We start from the raw sequence: 19,270 nt of genomic DNA, 5'->3' as shown, positions 1-19,270 counted from the left end.
CACTCCACCCCATATTGCTAGACGCGTGAAAGATCTCTTGCGCGCGTCGTTTGGTGATGATCGTGTGCTCAGCCGCCGCTTTCGTCATGCTTGGTCTCCCAGGTCCCCAGACCTCAGTCCGGCAATTATTGGCTTTGGGGTTACCTGAAGTCGCAAATGTATCGTGATCGACCGATATATCTAGGGATGCTGAAAGACAACATCCGACGCCAATGCCTCGCCATAACTCTGGACATGCTTTACAGTGTTGTTCACAACATTATTCCTCGACTACAGCTATTGTTGATGAATGATGGTGGACATATTGAGCATTTCCTGTAAAGAGCGTCATCTTTGCTTTGTCTTACTTTGATATGCTAATTATTGCTATTCTGATCAGATGAAGCGCCATCTGTCGGACATTTTTCCTAGTCACGCTTCTTTATGGACAACAACACTGTATCAGTCAAGGTACAAGGTGATACAGAAAAACGGGAACATTTCCACAATCCAATAAAACTAGAAGTGATGAAGGAAAGAAATTGCATCCACGGTTACTGAAACCTTACAACTTTGCCATTTACGAAACATTGATGGCATTAATCATTTTTTAAAGATTACGCCTTTTAGATGGCGTCCTCCTGTACGAATACATTCGTAAAATCTACTGTCGAGATTCCTCATTCACCGCTGCAACATCTCATCTGGGATACTGTGAATTGCATGCTGAATTCTCTGTTTTAACTCATCTCGATCGAGTTGTGTAGACTTTGCTCTCGACGTAGCCCCACAATGCTAAATGGCTCTGAGCACTATGGGACTTAACTTCTGAGGTCATCAGTCCCCTAGACTTAGAACTACTTAAACCTAACTAACCTAAGGACATCACACACATCCATGCCCGACGCAGGACTCGAACCTGCGACCGTAGAGCCCCACAAGAAAAAAATCACAAACGGATAAATGTGGCGATCTAGGGAGTCAGGGAATGTTACCGAATCGTGAGATCACACGGCTGACAAACAATTCTCACACATATGCCATTGATTGCCGTGCGGTTTGTGATGTCGCTCCGTCCTGTTGAAATCAGGCTTCTTGAACGTTTGGAAAGTTGTTCAATGCAGGTGTAACGAAAGTTTGTAACATTTCCACGTAACGATCGGTATTGACAGTTAATGTGTTTCCCTGTTCATTTGCGAAAAAATACGGCCCGATAATCCCATGTGTTGAAACACCACACCATACCGTCATTTTACCAGCGTGTAAAGGGCGCTCATGAACGTCATTAGGATTTGTGTTTTCCCAGTAACGGTAGTTCTGTTTATTCACATAAGCTGTGAGATGAAAATGTGCCTCATCTGACACCGACAATTAGCTTAGAAATTCATCGTCTGTGTTAATGTTTGCCATCGTTTGTTGACAGAATCCTAATCGTAACCGGTAATCGTTGTCATTCAATTGTTGCACAATCTGTAATTTGTAGGGATGAACTTTTAAATCAAGATGAATTCTGCGAACACTTTCCCATGACATTCCAGCCACTGCTGCTTGCTTACGAATCGAACGCCGTGATCTCCGTAAGACAGACTCGCGTACATAAATGTTCGCTGGAGAATGCACAGTCCTTGGTCGTCCTGTTGGTTTCTTCTTGAGGGCAAGTCCAGTCTCTTCAAAGTTATTAATCCATCATTTTATCGCGTGTTTCGACGGAACGGCATCATGACGTCCTAAATTATAAAAACGCCGAAACTCCCTCTGCGCCGCTACCAAACTATCATTGTTTTTATAAAACATTTTTATGGCTAACGCTCGCTGTTGTCCGTTCCACTGATCCATGATTACTGAAATGGTGGGCTGTTTACTCGCTAACTGTCACGAACTACCCGTGCTGCCACCTGCCCATGGCTGCCACTACTAATTTCAATCATTTCCGTCATTTTGTGTCGCCCTGTATTATGTAACTGCGCTGACTGACTGTTCCGTCGGTTCTGGATAGAATATATTATACATTATGAATATGACACACCACACTAGTGTAATATTCTGCAATATGTATTATACATATAAATCACATCGGGGTTTTAGCTGTTACATCATCAGGTACAAAGATAAATAAGTGGCACAGAGAATTTTTTGCAGGATCAAAGATTTTAAACTAATGCATCTACTCTGAATCTCCGTTTCTAAAGATGAAAATTGTTAATGTTAATCTAACATTTCGCTGCACCACATATTTATCTTTCTACCTGACGATGACGTAACAGCCGAAAACTGATCTGCGAAATAAATAATAAATATTTTAGAATATTACATTAGAGTCGTGTATGTTTTTATTCATAATGGATTATGTAGTGTTGGCCAGATCGTCGTAGAACACCATTTAGGAAAATTAGTCATAAATACAGGAAAATAAATGCTTACTGTGCTGATTTAAAATAAGTGAAGATAATGATTACCTCAAAAAATGTCAAAATGTTTCTAAATCGACAAACACATATATCTGCGCATGCTATTGAAATTCGAACGGAGTGAATAAAAATCACTCTTTACATGCAGCCGTACGCGTCCTAGATTCTCTTATCTAATTCTCATGACCCCTACGCAAGATATACGACGGGGCAGTAGATTTGTCGCACAGTCGGTTCTATAATTTATCCAGCGGAGTTTTCCGAGAACAGCCCTGAAGATTTCCATAGAAGTTCACCGAGGATCTCTGTTACACTTGCGAATGGTTACACTAGTCTCAAAAGTATTTTAATCCGTCCAATGTCTGTACTCGTTACTGTTTGATAAGGACCTAAAGTGATGTGAATTACACTAGAAAACTGACAGCACTAGCGTCTCACATACGGTTTTCGTCATATATACAGCATACTTTCCCAGAGTCAACCCAATAAAACTGTGTTCCATTGGCCTTCCCTATGAACACTAATTTTACTTGTTTGTCCCGTTTCATACCGTTTCGTCGTGCGACACCTACATATTTAAACGATGGCACGGGCTCCACAGTTCAGCGCCAATACTGTAATCGAATACCATCGTGTTCATTCCCTTTGTTAGACAAATTGTCATGTGGTTATCCACATTTACAGAGAGCTACCTCTCATTCCACGAAGTGTGTAGTATTCATTTCAGTTTTGCTTAAATTTCTAGAATAATTATTGAGGAGTTATTTTTTACTAGCGAATTTTTATATCTCTCGATATATGATTCTTGGTCATATCGACCACTACATTGTTTCGCTGGTGCGAGTCCACGTCCCAGCACCAGTTTTTAAATTTATTCTACGTTTTGTCACTTTCTTCTGGGTAGCTGTGAAAAATTTATATATATATATATATATATATATATATATATATATATATATATATATATATATACCCAGAAGAAGAGTGACAAAACGTAGAATAAATTTTTCACAGCTACCCATATATACATATATGGTGTTTCAAAAAGGTACGGCCAAACTTTCAGGAACCATTCCTCACACACAAATAAAGAAAAGATGTTATGAGGACATGTGTCCGGAAACGCTTAATTTCCATGTTAGAGCTCATTTTAGTTTCGTCCACCTGCGCTCAATGGAGCACGTTGTCATGATTTTATACGGGATACTCTACCTGTGCTGCTAGAACATGTGCCTTTACAAGTACGACACAACATGTGGTTCTTGCGCGATGGAGCTCCTGCACATTACAGTCGAAGTGTTCGTACGCTTCTCAACAACAGATTCGGTGACCGATGGATTGGTAAAGGCGGACCAATTCCATGGCCTCCACGCTCTCCTGACCTCAAGCCTCTTCACTTTCATTTATGGGGTCATTTGAAAGCTCTTATCTACGCAACCCCGGTACCAAATGTAGAGACTCTTTGTGCTCGTATTGTGGACGGCTGTGATACAATACGCCATTCTCCAGGGCTTCATCAGCGCAACAGGGATTCCATGCGACGGAGGGTGGATGCATGTATCCTCGCTAACGGAGGACATTTTGAACATTTCCTGTAACAAAGTGTTTGAAATCACGCTGGTACGTTCTGTTGCTGTGTGTTTCCATTCCATGATTAATGTGATTTAAAGAGAAGTAATAAAATGAGCTCTAACGTGGAAAGTAAGCGTTTCCGAACACATGTCCACATAACATATTTTCTTTCCTTGTGTGTGAGGAATGTTTCCTGAACGTTTGGCCGTACGTTTTTGTAACACCCTGTATACATTTCATAGCTTCCCAGAAAAAGAGTGACAAAACGTAGAATAAATTTAAAATCAGGTGCTGGGACGTGGACTTGCACCAGTGAAACAATGTATTGGTCGACATGATCAAGAATCATATATAGAGAGATATGAAAATTCGCTAATAAAAAATAACTTCTCAATAATTATTCTATATAGTGAGCGGTGTGAATTCTGGCTTCACTTGGGATTTCTCTTATTGTATGAAGAAACAGTTCGATTGTGTACTCAGGACTTGGGTTTTAATGAATTTACACTGATGAAAAGCACGATGCCATGATTTTATAAACAAAAACAAGGACGTACAGGAACAATTTCTTATTATTTTTAGTTCATTGCTGCAATCCATCGCCGAATTAATCCATATTTATTTATCTCCAACATTTTGTTGGGAAATTTTTACTCAAATTTTCTGCCGCAGTTGCTTGTATTTTATACAGGTGACCAGTTTCGAATGTAGTCGTTCGTTTTCAGACCAGACCTGACATTGCAGTCTTAGGAAAACATACAACGAAATAACATTAACATGATATAACTTGATCAGTTATTAATAGTACAATCAACATTTTTTTCATTTTAACATACTTGTACCGAAGTGAGTGCGTATCAAGCAAAACTTCACAGACATACTGTGTAAGGCTGCGTGATGTTGGTCGAATATGTCGGTGAGGTTTTGCTTCGATAAGCACTTCAGTGCAAGTAAGTTGAAATAAACAAAGTTAACTGCGCTATTAAGAGCTGGTCAATTTATATCATGTTTTCCTAATCCGACAATATTCTGTAGTTCTAGTTTGAAAATGAACGGCTTCGTTCCAAACAAGTCACAGAGTAAAATACACGCAAACTGCGACAGAAACTGTGAATAAAGAATAATTCACATTTGTTCAAGCATTTTTGTAATCCCACGACCATCGCTGCTGTTGCGAGACAGGTATTGAATAGTCATCTTCGTATCCCAGCAGAATTAGATGAAACGAGCCTGCTGAAAGTCAACTGATCTGTAAGACTGGAAAACAAATTTGAAAAAAAAGTAGTTAAAAATTTAGTGAAATCATTTGCCTAAAAGTAAGGAATAAAACAGATTAGAGAAACATATGAGGTGCCTTTGAATAATTCTCGAAATAATATTTTTTTATCGGGAAAAGTGAGTGAGCGAGAGCAGTGATAATGACAACGCTTGCAAGGCAGACATAACGTATTGTGTCACAAGTATTCTTTGTTAGTAAGTTAGTTGCATGCTCCGTGAATGATTTGCACGGTAAATCGTAATGATGTGGAGCTATTAATTTTACATTCACATCGCAATTAATTTGTAAATATGGCTATATGCTGAACGTTTATAATTTTTTTTAAATATGCGGATGTGAGTTGTTAATTCCTACCCACCACCTTTTATACATTATAATAACAGAAAATGTTCTATGGAATAGGAGTTGTCAAGGAACTTTTTCAATTTGTTTTCAAATTTTACAACGCTGGCTTTCAAACATTTTACATCACTGAGTAAGTTACCAAAAATTTTAGACGCATTATTGTGCAACCATTTTTGTGCTAAAGACAAATTTAGTATGGAGTAGTAAATGTTATTTTTTCTTCTGGAATCGTAATTACGCACATCAATGTTCCTCTTGAACTGTAGCGGATTATTTACAGCAAACTTCTTGAGTGAATAAATATACTGTGAAGCAGTAGTCAGAATGCCCAACTCCTTAAGCAGATGTCTACAACATATTAGTTGGTCACCATAGCATATTATTCTTACAGCGTATTTTTGAGCAATGAAGACTTTCTTTGTTATAGATGAGTTAACCTAGAACGTTATTCCATGAGACATTACTGAATAAAAGTGTGCAGAATATTCAGGTTACTAATTTGTCCCTCCCCAAGATTAGCAATGATTGTAAGGCAAATGTGGCTGAATTGTTTTAGGAGTTCCAAAATGTGCTTCTTTCCGTATTTCCTGATATTTGAAGGATTCTCTATTGAAACATTTTTGAGTCTGAAAAATTGTTGAAATTTTGTATACCTTCGGGCATAGTTAGAGATGTGTCAAGGCCACACGGTCTACGTTAGGGGTGTGCAGACTTGCTAGTACCACTGCCCGAAAATTCCTCACAGTGACTGCAGCGTTGTGCACACCTTCTTGCGCTATAGACAACCTTAATGTGGAGTAATAAATGTCATTTTTTCTTCTGGAACTGTAATTATGTACATAAATGTTCCTTTTGAACTGTAGCGGATTATTCACAACAAACTTCGAGAGGGAATAAATATAGTGTGAAGCAGTAGTCAGAATACGTTATTTGTTTCACAAACATTCATTTTATTTATATTTTATACATTTTTATATTATTATTGGCCGATGATCGTCAAGTAAAATGCTTACAGCTTCTCAGAAATAAGTAAAATTGTTGACTACCTTCATCGCAGAAAAGTTCAACGCAGTAAAGAGTAAGCCGACGAAGCTCACTGACGCGAGGTATGTAGATGTGCTGTAGAATACACGAACCACTGACCACCAAACAATCATGCTCCTTGCAGGCCCACGTGCAGCTCTTTTTGCCGCGACTGCATTGTTGCCCAAGTTAAAAAATAATGAGCCGTCGGACAAGGCATAATTCCAAATTGGGATCCCTATGCTCCAGTTCCAGCTAGACTGGCGTGGCGCAGAAGAACCAAGTTCTACAAGTGCGCGCCGTCTCCTTCCCTGAAGAGAATGAAACCAAAGTCAACTAAATTTACAAGAACCAGCAGTGAGGATCGTATCTCCATGAGACCAATGGCGGGCTGTATGCGGCCCTCTGGCTGAGGTCTCTGCTTCCCTGGTCTCCATAATCGACCAGTCAAATATCGTCTAGTACTGAAACTTTCTGGCAGATTAAAACTGTGTGCCCGACCGAGACTCGAACTCGGGACCTTTGCCCTTCGCGGGCAAGTGCTCTACCATCTGAGCTACCCAAGCACGACTCACGCCCCGTCCTCACAGCTTCACTTCTGCCAGTAACTCGTCTCCTACCTTCCAAACTTTACAGAAGCTCTTGCCTGCGATAGGCAAAGGTCCCGAGTTCGAGTCTTGGTCCGGCACACAATTTTAATCTGCCAGGAAGTTTCATATCTGCGCACACTGCACTGCAGATCGAAAATCCCATTCTGGAAACACCCCCCAGGCTGTGGCTAAGCAAGTCTCCGCAATATCCTTTCTTTCAGGAGTTGTAGTTCTGCAAGGTTCGCAGGAGAGCTTCTGTAAAGTTTGGAAGGTAGGAGACGAGGTACTGGCAGAAGTGAAGCTGTGAGGAGGGGGCGTAAGTCGTGCTTGGGTATCTCAGTTGGTAGAGCACTTGCCCGCGAAGGGCAAAGGTGTCGAGTTCGAGTCTCGGTCCGGTACACTGTTTTAATCTGCCAGGAAGTTTCATATCAGCTTACACTCCGCTACAGAGTGAAAATCTCATTCTGGAATCGTCTAGAACTATTTGAAATTATAAGATTATAAGTTAAACATTGAACTTGAAATTCTCAATCGGCACCTCATTTGCTGTAAATGATTTAGAGTATTATTCAAAGCTGCGACAAATGTTTCTTTAAGCTATTTTATTTCTTACTCTTAGACAAATAATTTCACAAAACATCTGTCCCGTTTATTTTTCAATTTTTTTTTTCAAGTTTTCCTCAGAAAGCGTTAAATGTAATATATTCAAATATTAGTTGGAAGAACGAGGAGATCTACCTCTTGATGCAACAACCAACAATCCTACAGGGGGCGAAGAGCAAAAGATGCAGTGGGCGGGCCGTGTAGCCCGTATGCCAGAAGAAAGGCAAGAGAAGAAATCGGGGAAAACCAAATACCAGACGCCTCATAGGACGACCGAGGCAGCAGTTGATGGACGACCTGACGAAGGATTTGGCAGCCCTTAGGACTGAAGACACCTGAAGAAACCGGGCACAAAACAGAAAGGAATTGAGGTAGTCTGTAGAAGCAGCTGGTTGTCTGCGGGGCCTGTGACCTCCGTATGTGTATATGTTTTCTGTTATTATTGAGAGTCCTTAGTAGCGCTCGATTCTGTGGCCGAGTAGGCATAATAATTTTCTTGACGTCTAGCAGCATTCTTGCCAGCTTTCAACTATGAAGCGCTAATGGCTCCAGGAGAGACAGTAGTCATCTACTGAACACCGAAGCGTTACCGCAGAGACGTTTACAAAATCACTTTACTAGCATTTTGTTCTGAAAATGTCGAGGATGTAGTACTTGATTCGGTGGAGACCATTTCCGCAGTTAAAAATCACACAAATTCAAATGAAAAAATTGAAATGAGCGTATGTCATTTTTGGCCGGGAGGCCCCATGCGGGGGAGTTGGGCCGCCGTATTGCAAGTCCTATTTGGTTGACGCCATATCGGCGATTTGCGGGTCAGTGTTGATGAAAATGATGAAGTACAACACAACACTCAGTCGCCTGCCGGGAATCGAACCCGGACCCCCTATGTGATAGGCGGAAATGCTACCGCTACGCTACGGAGACGGACACGAATTCAAATTTTATGCAGGAAACAGCTCTGACTCGAAGAAATCAACTTTTTGATACCTCATTTGCCTTGCTGGCATCTCTTCTTCTCAAAATGTCCTAAATTTAGTACGACTTTCGGATGATACCTTTTAGACAGTTAAATGTCAGACCAATGCAAAATGGCTAGGGCTTGAAAAGATAAACTGTTTTCAACATCACTTACGTAGGTAGCAGCACCTATTCGTGAAATACACTCTAAGAAAAGCAAAAAGAACGATAAACCACGAACGAATTATACGAATGGAATGGAGATCGGCAGATGTGATGTACAAACAAACAAATGACAACAATTTCAGAAAAAAATAGATGCTTTATTCAAGAGAAAGAGCTTCACAAATTGAGAAAGTCAGTATCGCGATGGTCCACTTCTGGCCATAGTGCAACCAGTTATTCAGCTTGACATTGATTAATAGAGTTGATGGATGTCCTCCTGAGGAATATCGTGCCAAATTCTGTCCAACTGGCGCGTTAGGTCGTCAAAATCACGAGGTGGTTGGAGGGCGCTACGCATAACACTCCAGACGTTCTCAGTTGGGGGGGGGGGGGGAGATCCGGCGATCTTGCTGGCCAACGTAGGTTTTGGCAAACACGAAATGTCCAGACACTCTGTGACCAGAATGGTACTGAAACAGAAGAAGACAGATTAAAGGCCGAAATAATAAATGTCTTTTTCCAAAACTGTTTCACACAGGAAGACTGCATTGTAGTACCTTCTCTTAATTGTCGCACAGATGAAAAAATGGTAAATATCGAAATATATGACACAGGGATAGAAAAACAATTAAAATCGCTCAAAAGAGGAAAGGCCGCTGGACCTGATGGGATACCAGTTCGATTTTACACAGAGTACGCCAAGGAACTTGCCCCCCTTCTTGCAGCGGTGTACCGTAGGTCTCTAGAAGAGCGTAGCATTTCAAAAGATTGGAAAAGGGCACAGGTCATCCCCGTTTTCAAGAAGGGACTTCGAACAGATGTGCAGAACTATAGACCTATATGTCTAACGTCGATCAGTTGTGGAATTTTGAAACACGTATTATGTTCGAGTATAATGACTTTTCTGGAGACTAGAAATCTACTCTGTAGGAATTAGCGTGGGTTTCGAAAAAGACGATCGTGTGAAACCCAGCTCGTGCTATTCGTCCACGAGACTCTGAGGGCCATAGACAGGGGTTCCCAGGTAGATACCGTGTTTCTTAACTTCTGCAAGGGGTTTGATACGGTTTCCCACAGTCGTTTAACGAAAAAAGTAAGAGCATATGGAATATCAGACCAGTTGTGTGATTGGGTTGAAGAGAAGTCTTCCGAAGTAAGAGTGATTTCAGGTGTGCCACAGGGGAGTGTCGTAGGACCGTTGCTATTCACAATATATATAAATGACCTTGTGGGTAACATCGGAAGTTTACTGAGGCTTATTGCGGATGATGCTGTAGTATATAGAGAGGTTGTTACAATGGAAAATTGTACTGAAATACAGGAGGACCTACAACGAATTGTCGCAAGGTGCAGGGAATGGCAATTGAATCTCAATGTAGACAAGTGTAATGTGCTGCGAATACATAGGAAAGAAAGATCCTTTATCATTTAGCTACAATATAGCAGGTCAGCAACTGGAAGCAGTTAATTCCATAAATTATCTGGGAGTAGGCATTAGGAGTGATCTAAAATGGAATGACCATATGAAATTAATCGTCGGTAAAGCAGATGCCAGACTGAGATCCATTGGAAGAATCGTAGGGAAATGCTGTCCGAAAACAAAGGAAGTAGGTTACAGTACACTTGTTCGTCCACTGCTTGAATACTGCTCACCAGTGTGTGATCTGTGCCAGGTAGGGTTGACAGAAGAGATAGAGAAGATCCAACGGAGAGCAGCGCGCTTCGTTACAGGATCATTTAGTAACCGTGAAAGCGTTACGGAGATGATAAACTCCAGTGGAAGACTCTGCAAAAGAGACGCTCAGTAGCTCGGTACGGGCTTTTATTGAAGTTTCGAGAACATTCCTTCACCGAGGAGTCAAGCAGTATATTGCTCCCTCCTACGTATATCTCGCGAAGAGACCACGAGGATAAAATCAGAGAGATTAGAGCCCACACAGAGGCATACCGACAATCTTTCTTTCCACGTACGAGACTGAATAGAAGGGAAACCGATAGAGGTACTCAAGGTACCGTCCGCCACACACCGTCAGGTGGCTTGCGGAGTATGGATGTAGATGTAGAAGACAACCAGTAGAAACTTTTACCGTCTGTGGGCAGGCGTTATCTTGCTGAAATGTGAGCTGAGGATGGCTTGCCAGAAGGACAACAAAACGGGTCGTAGACTATTGTCGATGTATCACTGTGCCGTAAGGGTGTCGTCGTGGAAACCATAGGGGTCCTGCTACGAAAAGAAATGATTCCGCAGACCATCACTACAGGTTGTCGGGCTGTATGGTGGGCGGAATTCAGGTTAGCATACCACCAGTGCTCTGGGCGCCTCCAGACACGTCGTCGGTCTAGAATCTCGTTGGCTGGAGTAAAATTATCTTCACTGGCAAGTCCCGCTTCGGACTGAGTCCTAATCACCAGCGAAGACGTGTCTGGAGTCGCTCCGGACGCGGCGGGATACGGACCTGTCTGTCGCCTGCCATACAGCCAGAGTGATGATCTGGCAAGTGATTTGATTACATCACAGGGCCCCTTTGGTTGACACTCGCGGCACTCTTACAACACAGCGATACTTCTACTATATTCTACGTCCAGTTTTGTTGCCCTTCTTGGCAAGCCATCCTGGGCTTACATTTCAGTAAGATAACGTCCGCCCGCATACGGCGAGAGTTTCTACTGCTTGTCTTTGTGCTTCATAAATCCTACCTTGGTCAGCAAGGTCGCTGAATCTCTTCCCAGTTGCGAACGTTTGGAGTATTACGGGCAGGGTTCCTGCAACCAGCTCGGGATTTCGACGATCTAACGCGACACTTCGACAGAACTTCGCGCAACGTACCTCAGGAGGACGCCCAACAACTCTATCAGTGAATGCGAACGGAATAACTGTTTGCGTAACGGTCAGAGGTGGATTAAACGTTACTGACTTGCTCAATTTGTGTAGCTCTTCTCTTCAATAACTCAATCAGTTTTTCTGAAATTTTGTAATCATTTATCTCCCTTGAAGGGAGGATATAAGATGAACATCAACAAAAGCAAAACGAGGATAATGGAATGTAGTCGAATTAAGTCGGGTGATGCTGAGGGAATTAGATTAGGAAATGAGACACTTAAAGTAGCAAAGGAGTTTTGCTATTTGGGGAGTAACATAACTGATGATGGTCGAAGTAGAGAGGATATGGAAAGGAAAGCGTTTCTGAAGAAGAGAAATTTATTTGTTAACATCGAGTATAGATTTAAGTGTCAGGAAGTCGTTTCTGAAAGTACACTCCTGGAAATTGAAATAAGAACACCGTGAATTCATTGTCCCAGGAAGGGGAAACTTTATTGACACATTCCTGGGGTCAGATATATCACATGATCACACTGACATAACCACAGGCACATAGACACAGGCAACAGAGCATGCACAATGTCGGCACTAGTACAGTGTATAACCACCTTTCGCAGCAATGCAGGCTGCTATTCTCCCATGGAGACGATCGTAGAGATGCTGGATGTAGTCCTGTGGAACGGCTTGCCATGCCATTTCCACCTGGCGCCTCAGATGGACCAGCGTTCGTGCTGGACGTGCAGACCGCGTGAGACGACGCTTCATCCAGTCCCAAACATGCTCAATGGGGGACAGATCCGGAGATCTTGCTGGCCAGGGTAGTTGACTTACACCTTCTAGAGCACGTTGGGTGGCACGGGATACATGCGGACGTGCATTGTCCTGTTGGAACAGCAAGTTCCCTTGCCGGTCTAGGAATGGTAGAACGATGGGTTCGATGACGGTTTGGATGTACCGTGCACTATTCAGTGTCCCCTCGACGATCACCAGTGGTGTACGGCCAGTGTAGGAGATCGCTCCCCACACCATGATGCCGGGTGTTGGCCCTGTGTGCCTCGGTCGTATGCAGTCCTGATTGTGGCGCTCACCTGCACGGCGCCAAACACGCATACGACCATCATTGGCACCAAGGCAGAAGCGACACTCATCGCTGAAGACGACACGTCTCCATTCGTCCCTCCATTCACGCCTGTCGCGACACCACTGGAGGCGGGCTGCACGATGTTGGGGCGTGAGCGGAAGACGGCCTAACGGTGTGCGGGACCGTAGCCCAGCTTCATGGAGACGGTTGCGAGTGGTCCTCGCCGATACCCCAGGAGCAACAGTGTCCCTGATTTGCTGGGAAGTGGCGGTGCGGTCCCCTACGGCACTGCGTAGGATCCTACGGTCTTGGCGTGCATCCGTGCGTCGCTGCGGTCCGGTCCCAGGTCGACGGGCACGTGCACCTTCCGCCGACCACTGGCGACAACATCGATGTACTGTGGAGACCTCACGCCCCACGTGTGGAGCAATTCGGCGGTACGTCCACCCGGCCTCCCGCATGCCCACTATACGCCCTCGCTCAAAGTCCGTCAACTGCACATACGGTTCACGTCCACGCTGTCGCGGCATGCTACCAGTGTTAAAGACTGCGATGGAGCTCCGTATGCCACGGCAAACTGGCTGACACTGACGGCGGCGGTGCACAAATGCTGCGCAGCTAGCGCCATTCGACGGCCAACACCGCGGTTCCTGGTGTGTCCGCTGTGCCGTGCGTGTGATCATTGCTTGTACAGCCCTCTCGCAGTGCCCGGAGCAAGTATGGTGGGTCTGACACACCGGTGTCAATATGTTCTTTTTTCCATTTCCAGGAGTGTATTTGTATGGAGTGTAGCCGTGTATGGAAGTGAAACGTGGACGATAAATAGTTTGGACAAGAAGAGAATAGAAGCTTTCGAAATGTGGTGCTACAGAAGAATGCTAAAGATTAGATGGGTTGATCACATAACTAATGAGGAGGTATTGAATAGAATTGGGGAGAAGAGGAGTTTGTGGCACAACTTGAGAAGAAGAAGGGACCGGTTGGTAGGACATTTTCTGAGGCATCAAGGGATCACAAATTTAGTATTGGAGAGCAGCGTGGAGGATAAAAATCGTAGAGGGAGACCAAGAGATGAATACACGAAGCACATTCAGAAGGATGTAGGTTGCAGTAGGTACTGGGAGATGAAGAAGCTTGCACAGGATAGAGTAGCATGGAGAGCTGCGTCAAACCAGTCTCAGTACCGAAGACCACACGTGCACGCACGCACGCACGCACACACACACACACACACACACACACACACACACACACACACACATTATCATAGAGTGCTTTTCAAGTTTCCCTTCATAATTAATTAAATTTTCCCTAATAATCCTTCTTTCTTTGAAATTTTTTTTGACTACATCTCACGTTGAGCTATTTGATACCCTCATCTGTCGATCACGCCCCTTCGGAGAAAAACCGTTCTATAATTCAGAACGGGCTATATTTTCGTTGTCAACGGCCTTGCCGCTGTGGTAACAGCGGTTCCCGTCAGATCTCCGAAGTTAAGCCCTGTCGAGCTGGGCTAGCACTTGGATGGGTTACCATCCGGACTGCCGCGCGCTGTTGGCAAGCGGGGTGCACTCAGCCCTTGTGAGGCAAACTGTGTAGCTACGTGATTGAGAGGTAGCGGCTCCGGTCTCGGAAACTGACATACGGCCGGGAGAGCGGTGTGCTGACCACATGCCCCTCCATGTCCGCATCCAGTGACGCCTATGGGCTGAGGATGACACGGCTGCCGGTCGGTACTGTTGGACCTTCTTGGCCTGTTCTGGAGCAGTTAGTATATTTTCGTTGCACTCAAACATCTGACAAAGAAGAAGACTTTCTAAATATAACTTGCAAGTATTATTCCATTTAAGATAAAAGTGATGAAATTAAAATCTTGTACGGACGCTACAAGTGGAAATGCTTTTAATCCGTCCTGCTCAGTGATGATATTTTTTCTGTAGACAGCGGCGTCGTCAGTGACCTATCTGATAAATTGTTTCTGTATGCGGCTGGTCACGGCGGAGGTTCGATTCCTCCCTCGGGCATGGGTGTGTGTGTTTGTCCTTAGGATAATTTAGGTTAAGTAGTGTGTAAGCTTAGCAGTTAAGTCCCATGTGATTTCGCACACATTTTAACATCTGTTTCTGTATTTTGTTAACATTAGTGGTCGTGTTACTATCCTTTCAGACTGTGAAGATACTTCGTACGATCGAATTTTAGTTATCAACGCTTTTCGGAAGTGTAGGAGGACGGCCGCTGTGGCCGAGCGGTTCTAGGCGCTTCACTCTGGAACCACGCTGCTGTTGCAGTGGCAGGTTCGAATCCTGCCTCCGGCATGGATGTGTGTGACGTCCTTAGATTAGTTAGGTTTAAGTAGTTCTAAGTCCCACAGTGCTTACAGCCATTTGAGCCATTTGAAGTGTAGGAAGACAGAAACTACCTCTTCACCTGCATCTAGTATTTGGAAGATATAATGTGTGAGTAAGACGAGCTGCATCTTACAAATGTAGTTTTGTTAAAATTGTCTTGGAAAATATGCTGTTTATTAATGTTTTCCAGGAAATTAATATCATTGATGTAATCAGTGCTCTTTTTCTGGGAGAACGCCGGAGGACTCGTGCCCCTAAACTTTTTTATCCGCAAAGAAACTTTTTTCTCACTTTCGTAAACGAACGATGCCTGTGCAGTCTACGGTGGGATGAGCGATACATTTCGCAGTTTGGAAGCAGCAGGCCACCGTGCTCGACAGCTGAATCGCTGGCAGCCAGACAATGAGACTACTTTCTTGTTCTGTCAGTGAGTCGACACATGGGACACGGAATACTTGGTTATACACTTACCGTTCCCTTCTTGTTGGTTGTATGCGTGACTGCCCTGCCCTTCGTTGCAAGGTAGCTTAGATGTTAAGAAAGATGTGCCGCAAAATAACAAACTATTTACCAGAATGAGATTTTCACTTTGCAGGGGAGTGTGTGCTGGTTTCAAACTTCCTAGCACATTAAAACTGCGTGCCGGACCGAGACTCGAATTCGAGATCTTTGCCTTTCGCGGGTAAGTGATCTACCGACTTCTTTTTTCTTTTTTTATATGATTTTGTTCTTTATTGGTCGTCGTATTTCTTCGGGGCGGACGTCCCATGACGCTTGTTGAAGTTCGGTGTTGATCCATTAACTCAGTTTTTTTTTTAATTAACACGCTGAGATACCGTGCCAGCACCGACTGAGCTATCCAAGCACGACTCACGACGCGTCCTCACAGCTTCAATTCTGCCACCTCGTCTCCTACCTTCCAAACTTCACAGAAGCTCTCCTGCGAAACTTGCAGAACTATCACTCCTGGAAGAAGGATATTGCGGAGACAAGGCTTCGTAACAGCGTGGAGAATCATTCCAGAATGATATTTTCACTCTGCAGCGGAGTGAGCGCTTATATGAAACTTCCTGGTAGATTAAAACTGTGTGGCGGACCGAGACTCGAACTCCCTTTCCCTTTCGCGGCCTGGTGCTCTATCGATTGATCTACCCAAGTACGACTCACGGCTTCAATTCTGCCAGTACCTCGTCTCCTACTGCACCTATAACTATCAAACTTGCCAATAATTCTTGTGCGACTGAAATGTGGGGAATTTCATCGTTGTCGGTGAATGATAAAAGTAAAATGTCAACTTAAATACTGAATAATAAGTGGAAATACAGTGCGCGAACGTATGCGCAATAGCAAGTCAAATGAGCCTTCAGAATGTTGGACTTTGGATCAAGAAACCGCATTTTGCGAAAAAAAGTCGTTCCAGACAAAAAACTTGGTTACAAAATTTACAAAGAAGGAATTTGGGCCTAGAAAGAAATAAACAAGGCATGAACATTTCACAGTCTTCAGCTAACCCAACTGCCCTACGTCATCTTCAGGTGATTCAAGAAAAGAGGAGATGATTTTCTTGCGGAAAAAAATATTTAAACACAAAGAAAGTTCTGCTCATCAAGCTGCTGCCGAAATACTACTTTGTGCTACAGAGAAAATTAAGAAAATGCTTGCACTAGGACATTTCAAAGTGAATAGGAGGTGACAACAAATATGTTTCTCACTGCTTTAAAGTAGCAAACCAGAATCAACCAATCAGTGCTAGGTAATATTAATTACAATGCACTTTTATAGTTAAATAAATACTCAGCTATATTCAAAACTTCAGTAATTCTAATCGCATTATATCTAGTGTGAGTGTACCACCAAATAGGTTTTTTTAAGAGCTAGAGCACTCTATTTAATGATATTTGTATGGTACTTCTTACATCAGTTATTCTTAAATAACTACACTTATCACTGAAACCCAATCTTCTTAAATAACAATCCCCACATTTCTTATTAGTCCGCTACTGCCTCGAAAACATCACATCTAGTTTTTTCAAAATACCACATATGAAGCAACTCAAAAGAATCAACATGCATGTGACGTTAGGCACTTCAGCGTAAGGTACATGCTTCCGTCGCCAGGGCTCGGATATATTGCTCGGTACTGGAGTTTACAGTTTTTCAGTCCCCCCCAAAATGCAACATATCGCCCAACCACATTTAACGTATCAAAGACGCCTAGGATTTTAACAAATATATAAAACGTTTTAAGATAAGCATAATAATTTGTTTACGTAAGCGGTTAGTACAGTACTTTCGATGGGACCTTATGGCGTCGTGACCCCTAGAAACCTCCTCCCCTTCATCTCCCCATCCGTGGCAAAGTCTGGAATGAAACAACGTATTCCCGAGCGAAGAGTGAGAGCCGTATGCCCAACATGGCTCACGAAAGTGATGAAAAGGGGAAAAGCAAATAGTAATCGTAGGAGTAATTGTTGCTGCTCTTGCACTGGGTAAAGTCTGGATGTTAAATTCAGACAACAGTAAAAGTACTGCCGCATAAATTTATATTCATTCTGTTAGATCTAGGGTTGTTAGTTGCAACAGTACGCGAACAACGTGCTTAATGAAAAATTACAGCCGCAGTTATCGTTTCGTGCTTAAGGTGGACTGGCCAAGACAAAGATTTACTGACAAGCGCTGTAGCATGTGCTTCACCTCGGAATTGCAGCCTGCCAAATTCCTTCCAGGTACGTCATAGACTGAAAAATTAACTTGTCAGCAGACAAAATAAGCTGACTGAAATCGAACAAGAAACTGTTTAGCAAGCTTTACTGTTATTAGCTACGCACGGCAAGCTGACAATGTCACACTGGTGAAGTAACAGGCTGATGAATTTCCACTTACCAGGAACGTGACGTACGGAAAACCAATGGGTAACTGTGCCTCGATCCTCTGTTTCCAGGAACTGCAGGTCTGCTAGCTACATCGCCTCGGATTGCCAGCTGGCAGTCTTCTGCTTACAAAAGGATAGCTGCGCTGTGTCTGAATGAAGGATGCTGGATTCTGGCCAGTTTCCACATCCGAAGCCAACAGCTGTGCTACTGGCAGATGAATGGTTCGACTACAACGAACTGGGGTATAATTAGCATGCTTGCGAGCTTTCTCATTCGTCTAAAGCAGACAGACGTCTGTAGAGCGTGGTACACAATCTCGGTTAAAGTCAACGATGTTTGAGGTGTCTCATAAAACCTAAAAGCTAACAATTGGCTTATTAACAGTGTCAAAGGAATTAAAAACACGTGGCCTCTAATGTTTTGTATTCCTGAATGATAATACAAAAGTTATAGCCATTGTATCAAAGAATTGATAACAATGTGTTAGCAAGCGATAACAGGAAGTCTACGGGGGGTGGAGGAAATAATACGAACACCATGCAGTATAGTAAATCTTACACGTTGTCTTCGTTGTGTTATGGCTTCTTTTTTCCACAGATGCTGATATACAAGTTGTGTAAGTTAAATGTAGTCTTTTGTAACTATAATGAAAGTCTTATTCAGAACAAACGCGTTTCGCTTTATTCTAAAGCAACTTCAGTAGTCACTCTAACCATCTGGTCTTTTTCTCTTACAATTTTGTTTGGTAGGATCATGAAGAGTTCGCATGTTTCACTTACCACTACAAACAGTGTTAATTCTGAAATTACAATTAAATTAATACAATGAAATGAATACCCTTAGCTGCATAGAGGCGTTGATATGACTCAATGGGGACATTTGAAAATGTGTGCCCCAATCGGGACTCGAACAAGGGATCCGCTGCTTACATGGTTCAAATGGCTCTGAGCACTATGGGACTCAACTGCTGAGGTCATTAGTCCCCTAGAACTTAGAACTAGTTAAACCTACCTAACCTAAGGACATCACAAACATCCATGCCCGAGGCAGGATTCGAACCTGCGACCGTAGCGGTCTTGCGGTTCCAGACTGCAGCACCTTTAACGGCACGGCTACTCCGGCCGGCCTGCTTACATGGCAGACGTTCTAGCCATCTCAGCCACCGAGAACACAGAGGATAGTGCGACTCCAGTAACTTATCTCTGGTACGCCCCCCTTGAGAC

At 43.2% G+C, this 19,270-nt stretch overlaps 1 protein-coding gene across 1 annotated transcript in view; it reads right to left on the bottom strand.

The window, feature by feature from the left end:
• The window catches only part of LOC124608348, a 203,593-nt gene extending 185,453 nt beyond the window's left edge, over positions 1-18,140 (bottom strand). The window contains exon 1 of the mRNA XM_047139982.1: positions 18,058-18,140. The gene's annotated coding sequence lies outside the window, so the exon portion shown is untranslated. The remainder of the gene's footprint in view (positions 1-18,057) is intronic.
• Between the last annotated feature and the right edge of the window lie 1,130 nt (positions 18,141-19,270).

The sequence above is a fragment of the Schistocerca americana genome, chromosome 1, assembly GCF_021461395.2.
Source record: "Schistocerca americana isolate TAMUIC-IGC-003095 chromosome 1, iqSchAmer2.1, whole genome shotgun sequence".
Classification (NCBI taxonomy): domain Eukaryota; kingdom Metazoa; phylum Arthropoda; class Insecta; order Orthoptera; family Acrididae; genus Schistocerca; species Schistocerca americana.
Note: the sequence above shows the minus strand (reverse complement) of the source record. Positions and strands in the feature narration are given on the sequence as shown.